The following is a 13573-nucleotide window of genomic DNA, read 5'->3' on the forward strand; positions in this document are numbered from 1 at the left end:
CTGTCCCTTCAGAGGCCGCAGCTCACGTCTGCTCCAGACGTCCTTCCACTTCAGTCTCTCTGTCCAACTAGCCTAACTCCTCCTCCAGGTCAGGATACATGTAGCCTAGGGAAGCTCACCTGAATCCGGGTCTTGAGCTCCCCCTCCTGGCCTGGATTCAGAATGTGTTGCATGTGTGTGCCTTACCTGGTGAAGAGAACTCCATTGCCTCTGAGCATGACATTACCCTCCCCGAAGGAAAAGCAACATCACTGCAGCAACCGGTTACCTGTGGTGCTGCAGTTGTCCATCAATATTTTGCATCTGTGCTACCTTCATCATTTACCATTGGGACCTGATTGCATCTTGCAATGAACTGCATTGTGAAGCATGTTTTTTTTCAGTAATATGATTTTGGAGCTGATGATGCCCCATCCATTTAGTCATGTGAGTGATGAGACCATTGATTGTTCGTAGGGTCAGGTGACTGTCAGTTGAGGCACAGACTACTAAAGTATTGACACTAGAGTGACAGTGGTTTGGGAAGGCAAGTAAGACTTCGTTCTATATTTTATAAAGCCCCTTTCCCTTCTTTCACTTTTCAGAAAGTATCAATTGATAATGGAAGGTAAAAAACTAAGCTCTTTGTGTCAAACAAATGCAAACATAGTTTTTTTTTATTTCTACAACGTTACAAAATACAAAATATGCCCCCTTGTACTCATTTCAACCAATACTTTTTTGCATACTTTTAACTTTTACTTTTTTTCTACAAATGAAAAAAATTATATAAAAGATCATAAGTCACATTTTCAAAAATGTATAAAATCATCACAAAGTAATAAATAGACACATCAATATTTCAAGCTGCCATCTTCTTTGCACTTTATGCATGAATGTAAGCTTTGGAGAATGTGACCCACAAGGGTATATTAACATATATGATAAAGAGGCAGTTCTCTACCCTGAGGCCAGTTAATAAAAATGTCTCTTAGGACATTACATTCATCTTGATTCATCTTGGTTGTTTGAATTCCAGCTGGCTAAAACTTAGGTCACATCAAATCAATTGATGGGAGGTAACACCTGACAATATAATGGAAGGAAGCTTTTGTTTCTGAGGAACCAGACCTTATCAGCTCATAGTGACAGCCCAAAATTTCCAGCTAACGCACAAATCCTCACAGATTTATTGCAGATGTATCAAGCCTGCTGGAAATAATAGTGCAAGCCAAGAGGCTAGTCGTCTATCGACTTTAAGCTTTGGCTAATACCAATGGGAAATTATACACACAAAGGGTGCAGCGGGGTGACAAATGAAGATAGAGATTTGTCCTATTGAAGATTCTCGGAGTCTGACAAAGCAAGCACACTGCTACCAAACAAGTAGCTTTATCTGATTACATTCTTACATTTGATGACTGCCGCTATCCACCAACACAAAGGTCTGCATTCTGCTCCAACAGGGTAGGTTGATCTATAGGTGTCATGAATAGACAGTTGAGGGTACTAATTACTCAATTATTTTATCCAACTATCCATGTGAAGGGAAAATAAAAATTAATATTTCTACAATCAAGTGCTGGTTTGCATCCAGACAGCTGTCAGAAGCTGATAACATGGATACTGAATATTAGAGATTATTTATTAGTAACCATCACAAATTTCAGCCTGAAGCTAAAGTGATCAATGCCAACTGCCAACAATAGCTAAATGCTAGGCAATGTAAGGACTGTCTGCGTCCAAAACCTTTTCTTTGCATTATGTTATTTATTTGCATTATTGTGAGTTTATGCTCCTTTTGTTTCCATCTTGGGTTTTTTCTGTTAAATGGCCACAGTGTGTATTGTTACTAGTTACTTGCAGGAGGGTATTTGCTCTTTTTCTTTCCATCTTAGGTTTTGTACATTTAATATTGGTTATGCACTGTAGTTGACGTAGAAATGTTCTGTACTAAGCTTTGTGTGAATAAGGCTCTGTCAATTGTCGACTGTAATATTCAATATTCAATAAAACATTTCAAAGGAGAAATGCAATACCCTGGAACCTTAGGAAAGCTGATTTCAATAAATTAAGGGAAGAGCCTAATCATGTAGACTGGAACCATGTCATGGTGAATGGTGATACCGAACACAAATGGGGAATTTTTAAGGATATAGTACTAGAATTGTGTAAAAAACTTATACCATCTGGTAATGAACTGTTCTGCAATAAAAATAAGTCATTATGGATAAATAAGACAGTACAGAGTTTAATAAGACAAAAACCAGGGGCATTCAAAATCTTGAGGACCGAGAATACAGAATTAGTCTTTTAGGAGCATAAAGATCTCACTAAGAAATGTAAAAGAGAAATCAAGATATCAAAGTCATTTACGGAGAAATGAATAACCAGCGACATTCACCCTTTCTGACCTCGGACGGGATAGTACGTCCGAGGTCAGATCCCTTGCTCTGATGCGGGCTCCGGCAGTGAGCCCGCATCAAAACCAGGACATGTCAGCTGTTTTGGAATCGCAATTCAACCGCCTCTATTAACTAGTTAAATGCCTCTGTCAAACGCTGACAGCGGCATTTAACTACCACTTCCGGCCATCGGGCTGGAAATGAGCGCATCGCTGACCCCCGTCACATGATCGGGGGTCAGCGATGCATCGGCATGACAACCAGAGGTCTATTGAAGACCTCTATGGTTGTTGATGCCGGATTGCTGTGAGCGCCACCCTGTGGTTGGCGCTCATAGCAATACAACAATTCTACTATATAGGAGCGATCTGAGCTTCGCTCCTATGTAGGTAGCAGAGGCGATCGAGTTGTGCCAGCTTCTAGCCTCCCAAGGAGGCTATTGAAGCATGGCAAAAGTAAAAAAAATGTTTTAAAAAATATGAAAAAATATATATATAAAAGTTTAAATCACCCCCCTTTCGCCCCATTCAAAATAAAACAATGAAAAAATCAAATATACACATATTTGGTATCGCCACGTTCAGAATCGCCCAATCTATAAATAAAAAAAGGATTAACTTGATCGCTAAACAGTGTAGCGAGAAAAAAATTCAAAATGCCAGAATTACATTTTTTCGTAGCCGCAACATTGAATTAAAATGCAATAACGGGCAATCAAAAGAACATATCTACACCAAAATGGTATAATTAAAAACGTCAGCTCGATGCGCAAAAAGTAAGCCCTCGCCCGATCCCAGATCACGAAAAATGGAAACGCTACGGGTATCGGAAAATGGCGCAATATTTTTTTTTTAAGGATGTTTGCAATCTTTTTTCACCACTTTGATAATAAATAAGCTAGACATGTTTGATGTCTATGAACTCATAATGAACTGTAGAATCAAAATGGCAGGTCAGTTTTAGCATTTAGTGAACCTAGCAAAAAAGCCAAACAAAAAAAACACTGTGGGATTGCACTTTTTTTGCAATTTCACCGCACTTGGAATTCTTCTCCCATTTTCTAGTACATGACATGCTAAAACCAATGATGTTGTTCAAAAGTACAGCTTGTCCCACAAAAAATAAGCCCTCACATGGCTATATTGACGGAAAAATAAAAAAGTTATGGCTCTGGGAAGGAGGGCAGCGAAAACCAAAAAACGAAAATACCACGGGTCATGAAGGGGTCAAAATAAATTCCTAAAATTTTTATAATCACATCAATGCCAAAGATAAAAAAAGATGGCACCAGCCCCTTAAAAGATGATATTAACAAGACAATTATAGAGGTCAAAGAAAAGGCTGAGATATTAAACAGGTACTTTTCATCCATGTTCAGCAAAAAACTGAGCATTTCAAGGATCATTCAACCAGGCAAAAATCAAAGTTCACCACTCGATTAGTGGATGTTCGGGACAGTCAAGTTCGGCCAAACATTTTGAAAAAGTTCTGTTCGGGTATCAGATTACGCTCCTGTCAGTGTAACCCGGATAATGAGAAGAGCGGTCATTTATGTGACTGCTCTCCAAATCATCCAAATCTTCACTGGACAGTATATATTAGCTGCACTTAAGACAGGTGAGGGACATGGTTGTTTATTATTTTTCTTTTTTTACAGGGAACATGGGCATCAGTGGATTTGCCATAAGGTGATTGTTTTTATTTATTATTTTCTGTTTTTTACAGGTGACAATGGCTTCAATGGAATGGGCATAATGTGAGTATAACTTTGTTATTTTTAAATACATTTTAAAACGGTGTGGATATTTACTAACAATAAGGAACTTTATTCTGGATGTTTTTTATTCACACTAAGACTGTAGATTAGTGATGGGGAGGTGTGGTTTGTTGTCAAAAATGGGGTGAGACTCCAAACTGTTTTTTTAAATTATGTATTTAAATAATTTAATTAAAAAAAGGCATAGGGACCCCAAAATTCTTGATAAAGCTGACAGCTGAGGGTTGCAACCTACAGCTGTCAATTTTGCCTGGCTGGTTATCAAAAATAGAACAGACCCTGCATCAGTTTTTGAATGTACTCATTTACTTATAGAGTAGGCACCAGCTAATGAATACTCCCAGGTCCCCATTGTTTCCTAGGGGGTTCGGGTTCAGGTTCAAATTCAGGTACTAAAGTTCAGTCAAACACAACGAACCAGAACTTCCACGAGTCTGCTCATCCTATTTGCGATGCATGTTTACTAAATTTTTAACGCGTTTGTTGGAAATTTGTAATAAAAAATACATCTCAAGTACTATGGGACCTTTCATAAAAGCTCTAAGACCAGAATTCTGGCATAAAAGCACTGAAAAGTCACAAAATGTAGTCGCAGCTCTGAGTTGCACCAAAATATTGCACCTTTTGGCATTTTCATGCCAGTTTCTCCAAGCCTCCTCAAAATGGACAGAGTTGGGATGGGATAGGGGCGTGGCAAAGGCTTGACTTCACAGCTCGTCTCAGTCATGATCTCATTGATGAGGATGAGCTATAGCATTCCCTACATGAGAAGTCTTACTCCAGTCGACGACTGGAGGAAGATTTCTTGTGCGGTGCATGAAGGCACACGCCACACGTTAGATGTTCCAAACTTATGAAGAGGCCTTCACTTCATGAATCAGGAGTGTCTGCCCTCCACCCCACCCCCTCATTAAGACTGGTGTGAACAATGATAGCCTTGACGAATCAGGCTCATTATGTGTACATATACAACAAAGAGCGTGTGCACTACTGTTAAGAGGTGCACAGGTAGGTTCCCACACCATACAAATCAAAAGAAAAGAACCTTGCACTCAACTTAATGCTCGTGATTTTTTATTGTAGTACCCCAAAAAACGTTTCGGTCCGTAATCTGGACCTTCATCAGTTACTACAAGTGAAATAAATAATAACCAAAAAATTATACAAATCAACAAAAGTATATACAAAGACATGAACAAATATGAGATTCTGAAAAGCATATCCAAAAGTAGGTCATGATGCCATATAGTCATAGACATAGGAAATGTCAAGCAGAATCAGACCTGATCAAGTATAGAGGCACTTAATGTTAGATTAAAGGGAATAGGGAAAGAGCGAAATATATGACACGTACCGTACTTAGGATGAAAATAGGGTTAGAGAGGCACATATGCCTCAAGGCACAAATTTAGTCAGCGTCTGAGAAGGTGAGGCAAAACAAGGCAGGGTGTTAACCACGAAGAGACCTTGTGCACGGTGAGTGATATAATCAGAGCATACCTGGTAGAAGCGCTGAGCAGAAGAAGTATGAGCTAGGACTAAATAAAGGTATCTATTAGAACAGTGTGTTCAAACTATATAGCAGCAAGGTGTCCCAGACAGGAACACGACCATAAGATGGCAGTGCAGGGGCTATAGAGTTATTACCTGTGTCCCCAGAACGTGGAATTCTTGTGCCGACATCAGACGCGGTTTCCCCCGCTCGTCTGATGTGTAGGAGGTTGGAGCGCCTCTAAAATAGGAAGAAGGGGCGTGTCTGTAAAAACGGCCCATGCAGCGGCGCACTGGAGTAGCGGAAGTGACGTTGCCGTATGTGCAGAGACTAAGCGCGTCTCATGTGCGGCTGTGATACGTCTCCGTCAGGAGCCGGGATGACCGGAAGTGGCGTAGGTCAGGTTCAGAAAGTCCGGGTGAAACGTCCTGCAACTTGTAACGTTCCACCTGTGTAGAGTGGAAACGTAGGAGGGAGGTAGATTAGGAGAAACCCAAGGTGGGCGGTGCCTGGAGGGGGAACGGAGCTCAGTAGAGGTTATTTGTGGTGGTGAGATTCAGTGCTGTGCCCTGGCGTGCAGTACTGGGATAGAGACGACCAGCTGTTCCAGACAGGCAGGACATAACAGGAGAAGTGAGACACGCTTTCAGTAAAGTCGGCTCTAAAGAGAGATGATAGAGACACGGATTAAATACAATTATCAGTACAACTTGGCATATAAATGAAATACATATAAAAATAAATATAAACTGGTACACGGAGAAAAACGCTGTTAATGTGACCATAAACAAAGAATGGCGCATGTGGGTAATGCTTAGTATTGGCACTGTTACAAATAGATAAAAAAATATACCACATTAAATATTGCCAAGAAACAGAAAATCTATAGGAAATGTTCTATTGTTATGTTTCTAAAGAAATGCTGCCAGATCGTACTCTCTATTGAGACCCTTGGGGTGGAGAGTCTCGAGATTGTGAATCCAATAAGCTTCTCTACGTTTTAAACGTGCAATCCTGTCGCCACCCCGTCTCATAGGTGGTATATGTTCTATGACCTGGAATCGCAGCTGTGCGATGCTATGGCCTTGGGTGTTGAAGTGAAGGGGAATAGGTAATAGGAGATTTTTGCAACGTATGGTGGACTTGTGTTTTGATATCCTATCACGTATTTGCTGTGTCGTTTCCCCCACATACAATAAACCGCATGGACATTTGATGAGGTATATGGCCCATGACGTATCACAGGTGAAGAACTCCGGAATATGGAAAATTTTGCCCGACTGGGGATGATGGAAGGTAGTGCCTTTCAGGACATTGTGGCATTGTGCGCAATGAAGGCAGGGAAAGGTACCTGTGCGAGGATTTTGTAGAAAGCGTTGGCGTGGTGCCAATCTATTAGTGCCCATGTCTGCTTTTACCAACGAGTCTTTAAGATTGGGGGGACGCCTGAAACAGGGAAGGAAAGGTTCTTGAAACTCCGGAACCTCGGGATGGGCACTTCTCAGTAGGTGCCAATGTCTACGTATGGATCTATGCAAGATGTAGGCACAGGGATGGAATGAATGTATGAACGGAATCCGTTTTGAGGACCTGTTGGGTCGGGGTGGAGAGGGTAATGCGGCATTGTGGATAACTGTTGCTGGGTAACCACGTTGGGAGAATTTGGATGCCATCTCCTGAAGACGGAGAGAACGGAGGTCCGTGTCGGAAACAATTCTGGACACCCGTTGGAACTGGGATTTGGGTATCGACTTTTTGGTGGAAGGAGGGTGAAAGCTGGTGTAGTGCAACAAACTGTTGCGGTCAGTACTCTTGGTGTATAGGTCAGTAGAAATGGAGCCGTCAGACTGGAGAATGACCATTGTATCGAGGAAATTGATCCTGTTCAAGTCGTGAGACTTGGTGAATGATATACCAGGCCAGGCTGTGTTGAGCCAATCAAAAAAGGAAGAGAGGGCTTCCAACGTGCCCACCCATATGCAAAAAATATCGTCTATATAACGTTTCCAAAGGAGAACGTTGTTTTGGAAAAGAGGATTAATGTATATGGCGCTCTCCTCGAAGTCAGCCATATAGCAATTTGCATATGGGGGCGCTACGTTGGAGCCCATCGCGGTGCCGCGGACCTGCAGATAGAAGTCATCCTGGAACATGAAGTGGTTACGAGTGAGAATGATGGTTAAAAGATCAACACATAGATTTACCTGGTCGCTGGGTAGACCAGAGTGAGTAAGAAGTTTGTGAACTGAATTAATCCCCTCTATGTGTGGGATGGATGTATATAGGTCTCTAACATCCATGGTGACCAGTATGGCATTTGGGGGGATGTGTTCGAGACCGTTCAAGACCTCAAGAAAAGCCCCTGTGTCTAGGATATAGGATCGGGATGTCCGTATCAAAGGGGTTAGGACTTTCTCCAGATATATTGCTAATGGTGAGAGTATGGAGTCTGTGGAGGCCACGATAGGTCTCCCTGGTGGCTTCTCCAGATTTTTGTGTATTTTGGGGATGGTATAAAAAACGGGAATCACTGGATGTGAGTTAGTAAGGAATTCACATGTTTTGGAATCCAATATCCCCAATGTTGTGTACTTTTGAAGGATTTCAGCAATATTTTGTCTAATAGAGGCCATAGGGTCCCTTTGTAGTTTAAGATAAATGGTGGTGTCGTTTAATTGACGTTGAATTTCATCTAAGTAATCTGATCTATTCATCACTACTAGGGCACCCCCTTTATCAGCCGGTTTTATAATCAAACTTTTATCATTCTGTAGGCCCCGCAGGGCTTGTCGTTCGGTGACCGTAAGGTTAGAAGGATAAAATAAATTACCCCTATTGACATCATTCCGTAATATTTGAAAGGAGTCTTGGACGAACCCGATAAAGGTCTCCATGGCATGTGAGCCATGTGGGGGCCTAAAATGGCTTTTTTTGTGTAACCCCAAACTGCTGGATGTTAAAGTGTGCGATGAAGTACCTATTGGGGGATCGGCTGAGACTGTGTCTGGTTTTGAGGAAAAATAGGCTTTTAGCCTGAGTGACCTAAAAAACCGCTGAAGGTCCATTTCCAGGTCAAAAGTGTGACAACGATAAGACGGGCAGAATGACAAACCCTTTTGTAGGACCTTATACTCTGCTACCCCCAAAGTTCTATCAGAGATGTTGATCACCAAGGGGTTGGTACCTGTGATCTCGTGACTCTCATGTGATCTGGATCTCGTCCGGCGTCCATTGCCGCGCCTCGTGGTCTTCTTCGTGGAGGGCGTTGACGCTGTCCTAAAAAACGAGGTGGTCCGGCAGAGGATGTGTCCCGTTCCTGTTCCGACCCTGATGTTGAATAATCGAGAGAGGAACGAAGAGCTGAACGTGGTAAAATTCGACGATTGGAAAAGTTGTCTTGCCATCTGTAAACTTGTTTTAGTTCGTAGTCCTCAGTGTCTCTATTAAACTTGGACCGTTTCCTTTCTTCCGTCTCTCGTCGATGTTTGTCGATATTCTTGGAAATTTGCTCTCTCAATGTTGTGAGTTCCTCAGGGGAGCCGGTGGAGGACAGCTGTGCTTCAATGGTTTTGATGCTTTCTGTACTCGTCACAATGGCCTTTTGTAGATGCTCTATTGTCAGGGTGATTATGTCAAAAGAACATTTATTAAGTATCTGTTCAAATTTAGTACAGTAATCAGAAGAGTCCCGAAAGAGTGTGGGACGAAGTGGTACTCGGAGTCCCCTAGGGATCCTCTGTGAGCGGAGATACTCAGTGAGTGTGGCGCAGTGAAGCTCTATATTCGTGAAGTGGCGGAGCTCCCGTTCCAGGTCACGGCCTCGTGTCTCCCTGGGTGGAGCTTTGAGGAAATCACTATTGAAAGTTGAGCGTGCCAGAATACTTGAGGTCTCTTCTGCATTGTAGGAGAAAGTTGACATGACCAAACAGTGTGCTCCACGTTAAGGGTAACCCAGTATACAACAAAGAGCGTGTGCTCTACTGTTAAGAGGTGCACAGGTAGGTTCCCACACCATACAAATCAAAAGAAAAGAACCTTGCACTCAACTTAATGCTCGTGATTTTTTATTGTAGTACCCCAAAAAACGTTTCGGTCCGTAATCTGGACCTTCATCAGTTACTACAAGTGAAATAAATAATAACCAAAAAATTATACAAATCAACAAAAGTATATACAAAGACATGAACAAATATGAGATTCTGAAAAGCATATCCAAAAGTAGGTCATGATGCCATATAGTCATAGACATAGGAAATGTCAAGCAGAATCAGACCTGATCAAGTATAGAGGCACTTAATGTTAGATTAAAGGGAATAGGGAAAGAGCGAAATATATGACACGTACCGTACTTAGGATGAAAATAGGGTTAGAGAGGCACATATGCCTCAAGGCACAAATTTAGTCAGCGTCTGAGAAGGTGAGGCAAAACAAGGCAGGGTGTTAACCACGAAGAGACCTTGTGCACGGTGAGTGATATAATCAGAGCATACCTGGTAGAAGCGCTGAGCAGAAGAAGTATGAGCTAGGACTAAATAAAGGTATCTATTAGAACAGTGTGTTCAAACTATATAGCAGCAAGGTGTCCCAGACAGGAACACGACCATAAGATGGCAGTGCAGGGGCTATAGAGTTATTACCTGTGTCCCCAGAACGTGGAATTCTTGTGCCGACATCAGACGCGGTTTCCCCCGCTCGTCTGATGTGTAGGAGGTTGGAGCGCCTCTAAAATAGGAAGAAGGGGCGTGTCTGTAAAAACGGCCCATGCAGCGGCGCACTGGAGTAGCGGAAGTGACGTTGCCGTATGTGCAGAGACTAAGCGCGTCTCATGTGCGGCTGTGATACGTCTCCGTCAGGAGCCGGGATGACCGGAAGTGGCGTAGGTCAGGTTCAGAAAGTCCGGGTGAAACGTCCTGCAACTTGTAACGTTCCACCTGTGTAGAGTGGAAACGTAGGAGGGAGGTAGATTAGGAGAAACCCAAGGTGGGCGGTGCCTGGAGGGGGAACGGAGCTCAGTAGAGGTTATTTGTGGTGGTGAGATTCAGTGCTGTGCCCTGGCGTGCAGTACTGGGATAGAGACGACCAGCTGTTCCAGACAGGCAGGACATAACAGGAGAAGTGAGACACGCTTTCAGTAAAGTCGGCTCTAAAGAGAGATGATAGAGACACGGATTAAATACAATTATCAGTACAACTTGGCATATAAATGAAATACATATAAAAATAAATATAAACTGGTACACGGAGAAAAACGCTGTTAATGTGACCATAAACAAAGAATGGCGCATGTGGGTAATGCTTAGTATTGGCAGGATTGCACGTTTAAAACGTAGAGAAGCTTATTGGATTCACAATCTCGAGACTCTCCACCCCAAGGGTCTCAATAGAGAGTACGATCTGGCAGCATTTCTTTAGAAACATAACAATAGAACATTTCCTATAGATTTTCTGTTTCTTGGCAATATTTAATGTGGTATATTTTTTTATCTATTTGTAACAGTGCCAATACTAAGCATTACCCACATGCGCCATTCTTTGTTTATGGTCACATTAACAGCGTTTTTCTCCGTGTACCAGTTTATATTTATTTTTATATGTATTTCATTTATATGCCAAGTTGTACTGATAATTGTATTTAATCCGTGTCTCTATCATCTCTCTTTAGAGCCGACTTTACTGAAAGCGTGTCTCACTTCTCCTGTTATGTCCTGCCTGTCTGGAACAGCTGGTCGTCTCTATCCCAGTACTGCACGCCAGGGCACAGCACTGAATCTCACCACCACAAATAACCTCTACTGAGCTCCGTTCCCCCTCCAGGCACCGCCCACCTTGGGTTTCTCCTAATCTACCTCCCTCCTACGTTTCCACTCTACACAGGTGGAACGTTACAAGTTGCAGGACGTTTCACCCGGACTTTCTGAACCTGACCTACGCCACTTCCGGTCATCCCGGCTCCTGACGGAGACGTATCACAGCCGCACATGAGACGCGCTTAGTCTCTGCACATACGGCAACGTCACTTCCGCTACTCCAGTGCGCCGCTGCATGGGCCGTTTTTACAGACACGCCCCTTCTTCCTATTTTAGAGGCGCTCCAACCTCCTACACATCAGACGAGCGGGGGAAACCGCGTCTGATGTCGGCACAAGAATTCCACGTTCTGGGGACACAGGTAATAACTCTATAGCCCCTGCACTGCCATCTTATGGTCGTGTTCCTGTCTGGGACACCTTGCTGCTATATAGTTTGAACACACTGTTCTAATAGATACCTTTATTTAGTCCTAGCTCATACTTCTTCTGCTCAGCGCTTCTACCAGGTATGCTCTGATTATATCACTCACCGTGCACAAGGTCTCTTCGTGGTTAACACCCTGCCTTGTTTTGCCTCACCTTCTCAGACGCTGACTAAATTTGTGCCTTGAGGCATATGTGCCTCTCTAACCCTATTTTCATCCTAAGTACGGTACGTGTCATATATTTCGCTCTTTCCCTATTCCCTTTAATCTAACATTAAGTGCCTCTATACTTGATCAGGTCTGATTCTGCTTGACATTTCCTATGTCTATGACTATATGGCATCATGACCTACTTTTGGATATGCTTTTCAGAATCTCATATTTGTTCATGTCTTTGTATATACTTTTGTTGATTTGTATAATTTTTTGGTTATTATTTATTTCACTTGTAGTAACTGATGAAGGTCCAGATTACGGACCGAAACGTTTTTTGGGGTACTACAATAAAAAATCACGAGCATTAAGTTGAGTGCAAGGTTCTTTTCTTTTGATTTGTATGGTGTGGGAACCTACCTGTGCACCTCTTAACAGTAGAGCACACGCTCTTTGTTGTATACTGGGTTACCCTTAACGTGGAGCACACTGTTTGGTCATGTCAACTTTCTCCTACAATGCAGAAGAGACCTCAAGTATTCTGGCACGCTCAACTTTCAATAGTGATTTCCTCAAAGCTCCACCCAGGGAGACACGAGGCCGTGACCTGGAACGGGAGCTCCGCCACTTCACGAATATAGAGCTTCACTGCGCCACACTCACTGAGTATCTCCGCTCACAGAGGATCCCTAGGGGACTCCGAGTACCACTTCGTCCCACACTCTTTCGGGACTCTTCTGATTACTGTACTAAATTTGAACAGATACTTAATAAATGTTCTTTTGACATAATCACCCTGACAATAGAGCATCTACAAAAGGCCATTGTGACGAGTACAGAAAGCATCAAAACCATTGAAGCACAGCTGTCCTCCACCGGCTCCCCTGAGGAACTCACAACATTGAGAGAGCAAATTTCCAAGAATATCGACAAACATCGACGAGAGACGGAAGAAAGGAAACGGTCCAAGTTTAATAGAGACACTGAGGACTACGAACTAAAACAAGTTTACAGATGGCAAGACAACTTTTCCAATCGTCGAATTTTACCACGTTCAGCTCTTCGTTCCTCTCTCGATTATTCAACATCAGGGTCGGAACAGGAACGGGACACATCCTCTGCCGGACCACCTCGTTTTTTAGGACAGCGTCAACGCCCTCCACGAAGAAGACCACGAGGCGCGGCAATGGACGCCGGACGAGATCCAGATCACATGAGAGTCACGAGATCACAGGTACCAACCCCTTGGTGATCAACATCTCTGATAGAACTTTGGGGGTAGCAGAGTATAAGGTCCTACAAAAGGGTTTGTCATTCTGCCCGTCTTATCGTTGTCACACTTTTGACCTGGAAATGGACCTTCAGCGGTTTTTTAGGTCACTCAGGCTAAAAGCCTATTTTTCCTCAAAACCAGACACAGTCTCAGCCGATCCCCCAATAGGTACTTCATCGCACACTTTAACATCCAGCAGTTTGGGGTTACACAAAAAAAGCCATTTTAGGCCCCCACATGGCTCACATGCCATGGAGACC

At 42.9% G+C, this 13573-nt stretch overlaps 1 protein-coding gene across 1 annotated transcript in view; it reads right to left on the reverse strand.

The window, feature by feature from the left end:
* LOC143773763 (uncharacterized) overlaps positions 1-13573 on the reverse strand; it is a 118786-nt gene that overhangs the window by 24000 nt on the left and 81213 nt on the right. The window lies entirely within an intron of this gene.

The sequence above is a fragment of the Ranitomeya variabilis genome, chromosome 5 (genome assembly GCF_051348905.1).
Source record: "Ranitomeya variabilis isolate aRanVar5 chromosome 5, aRanVar5.hap1, whole genome shotgun sequence".
NCBI lineage: Eukaryota > Metazoa > Chordata > Amphibia > Anura > Dendrobatidae > Ranitomeya > Ranitomeya variabilis.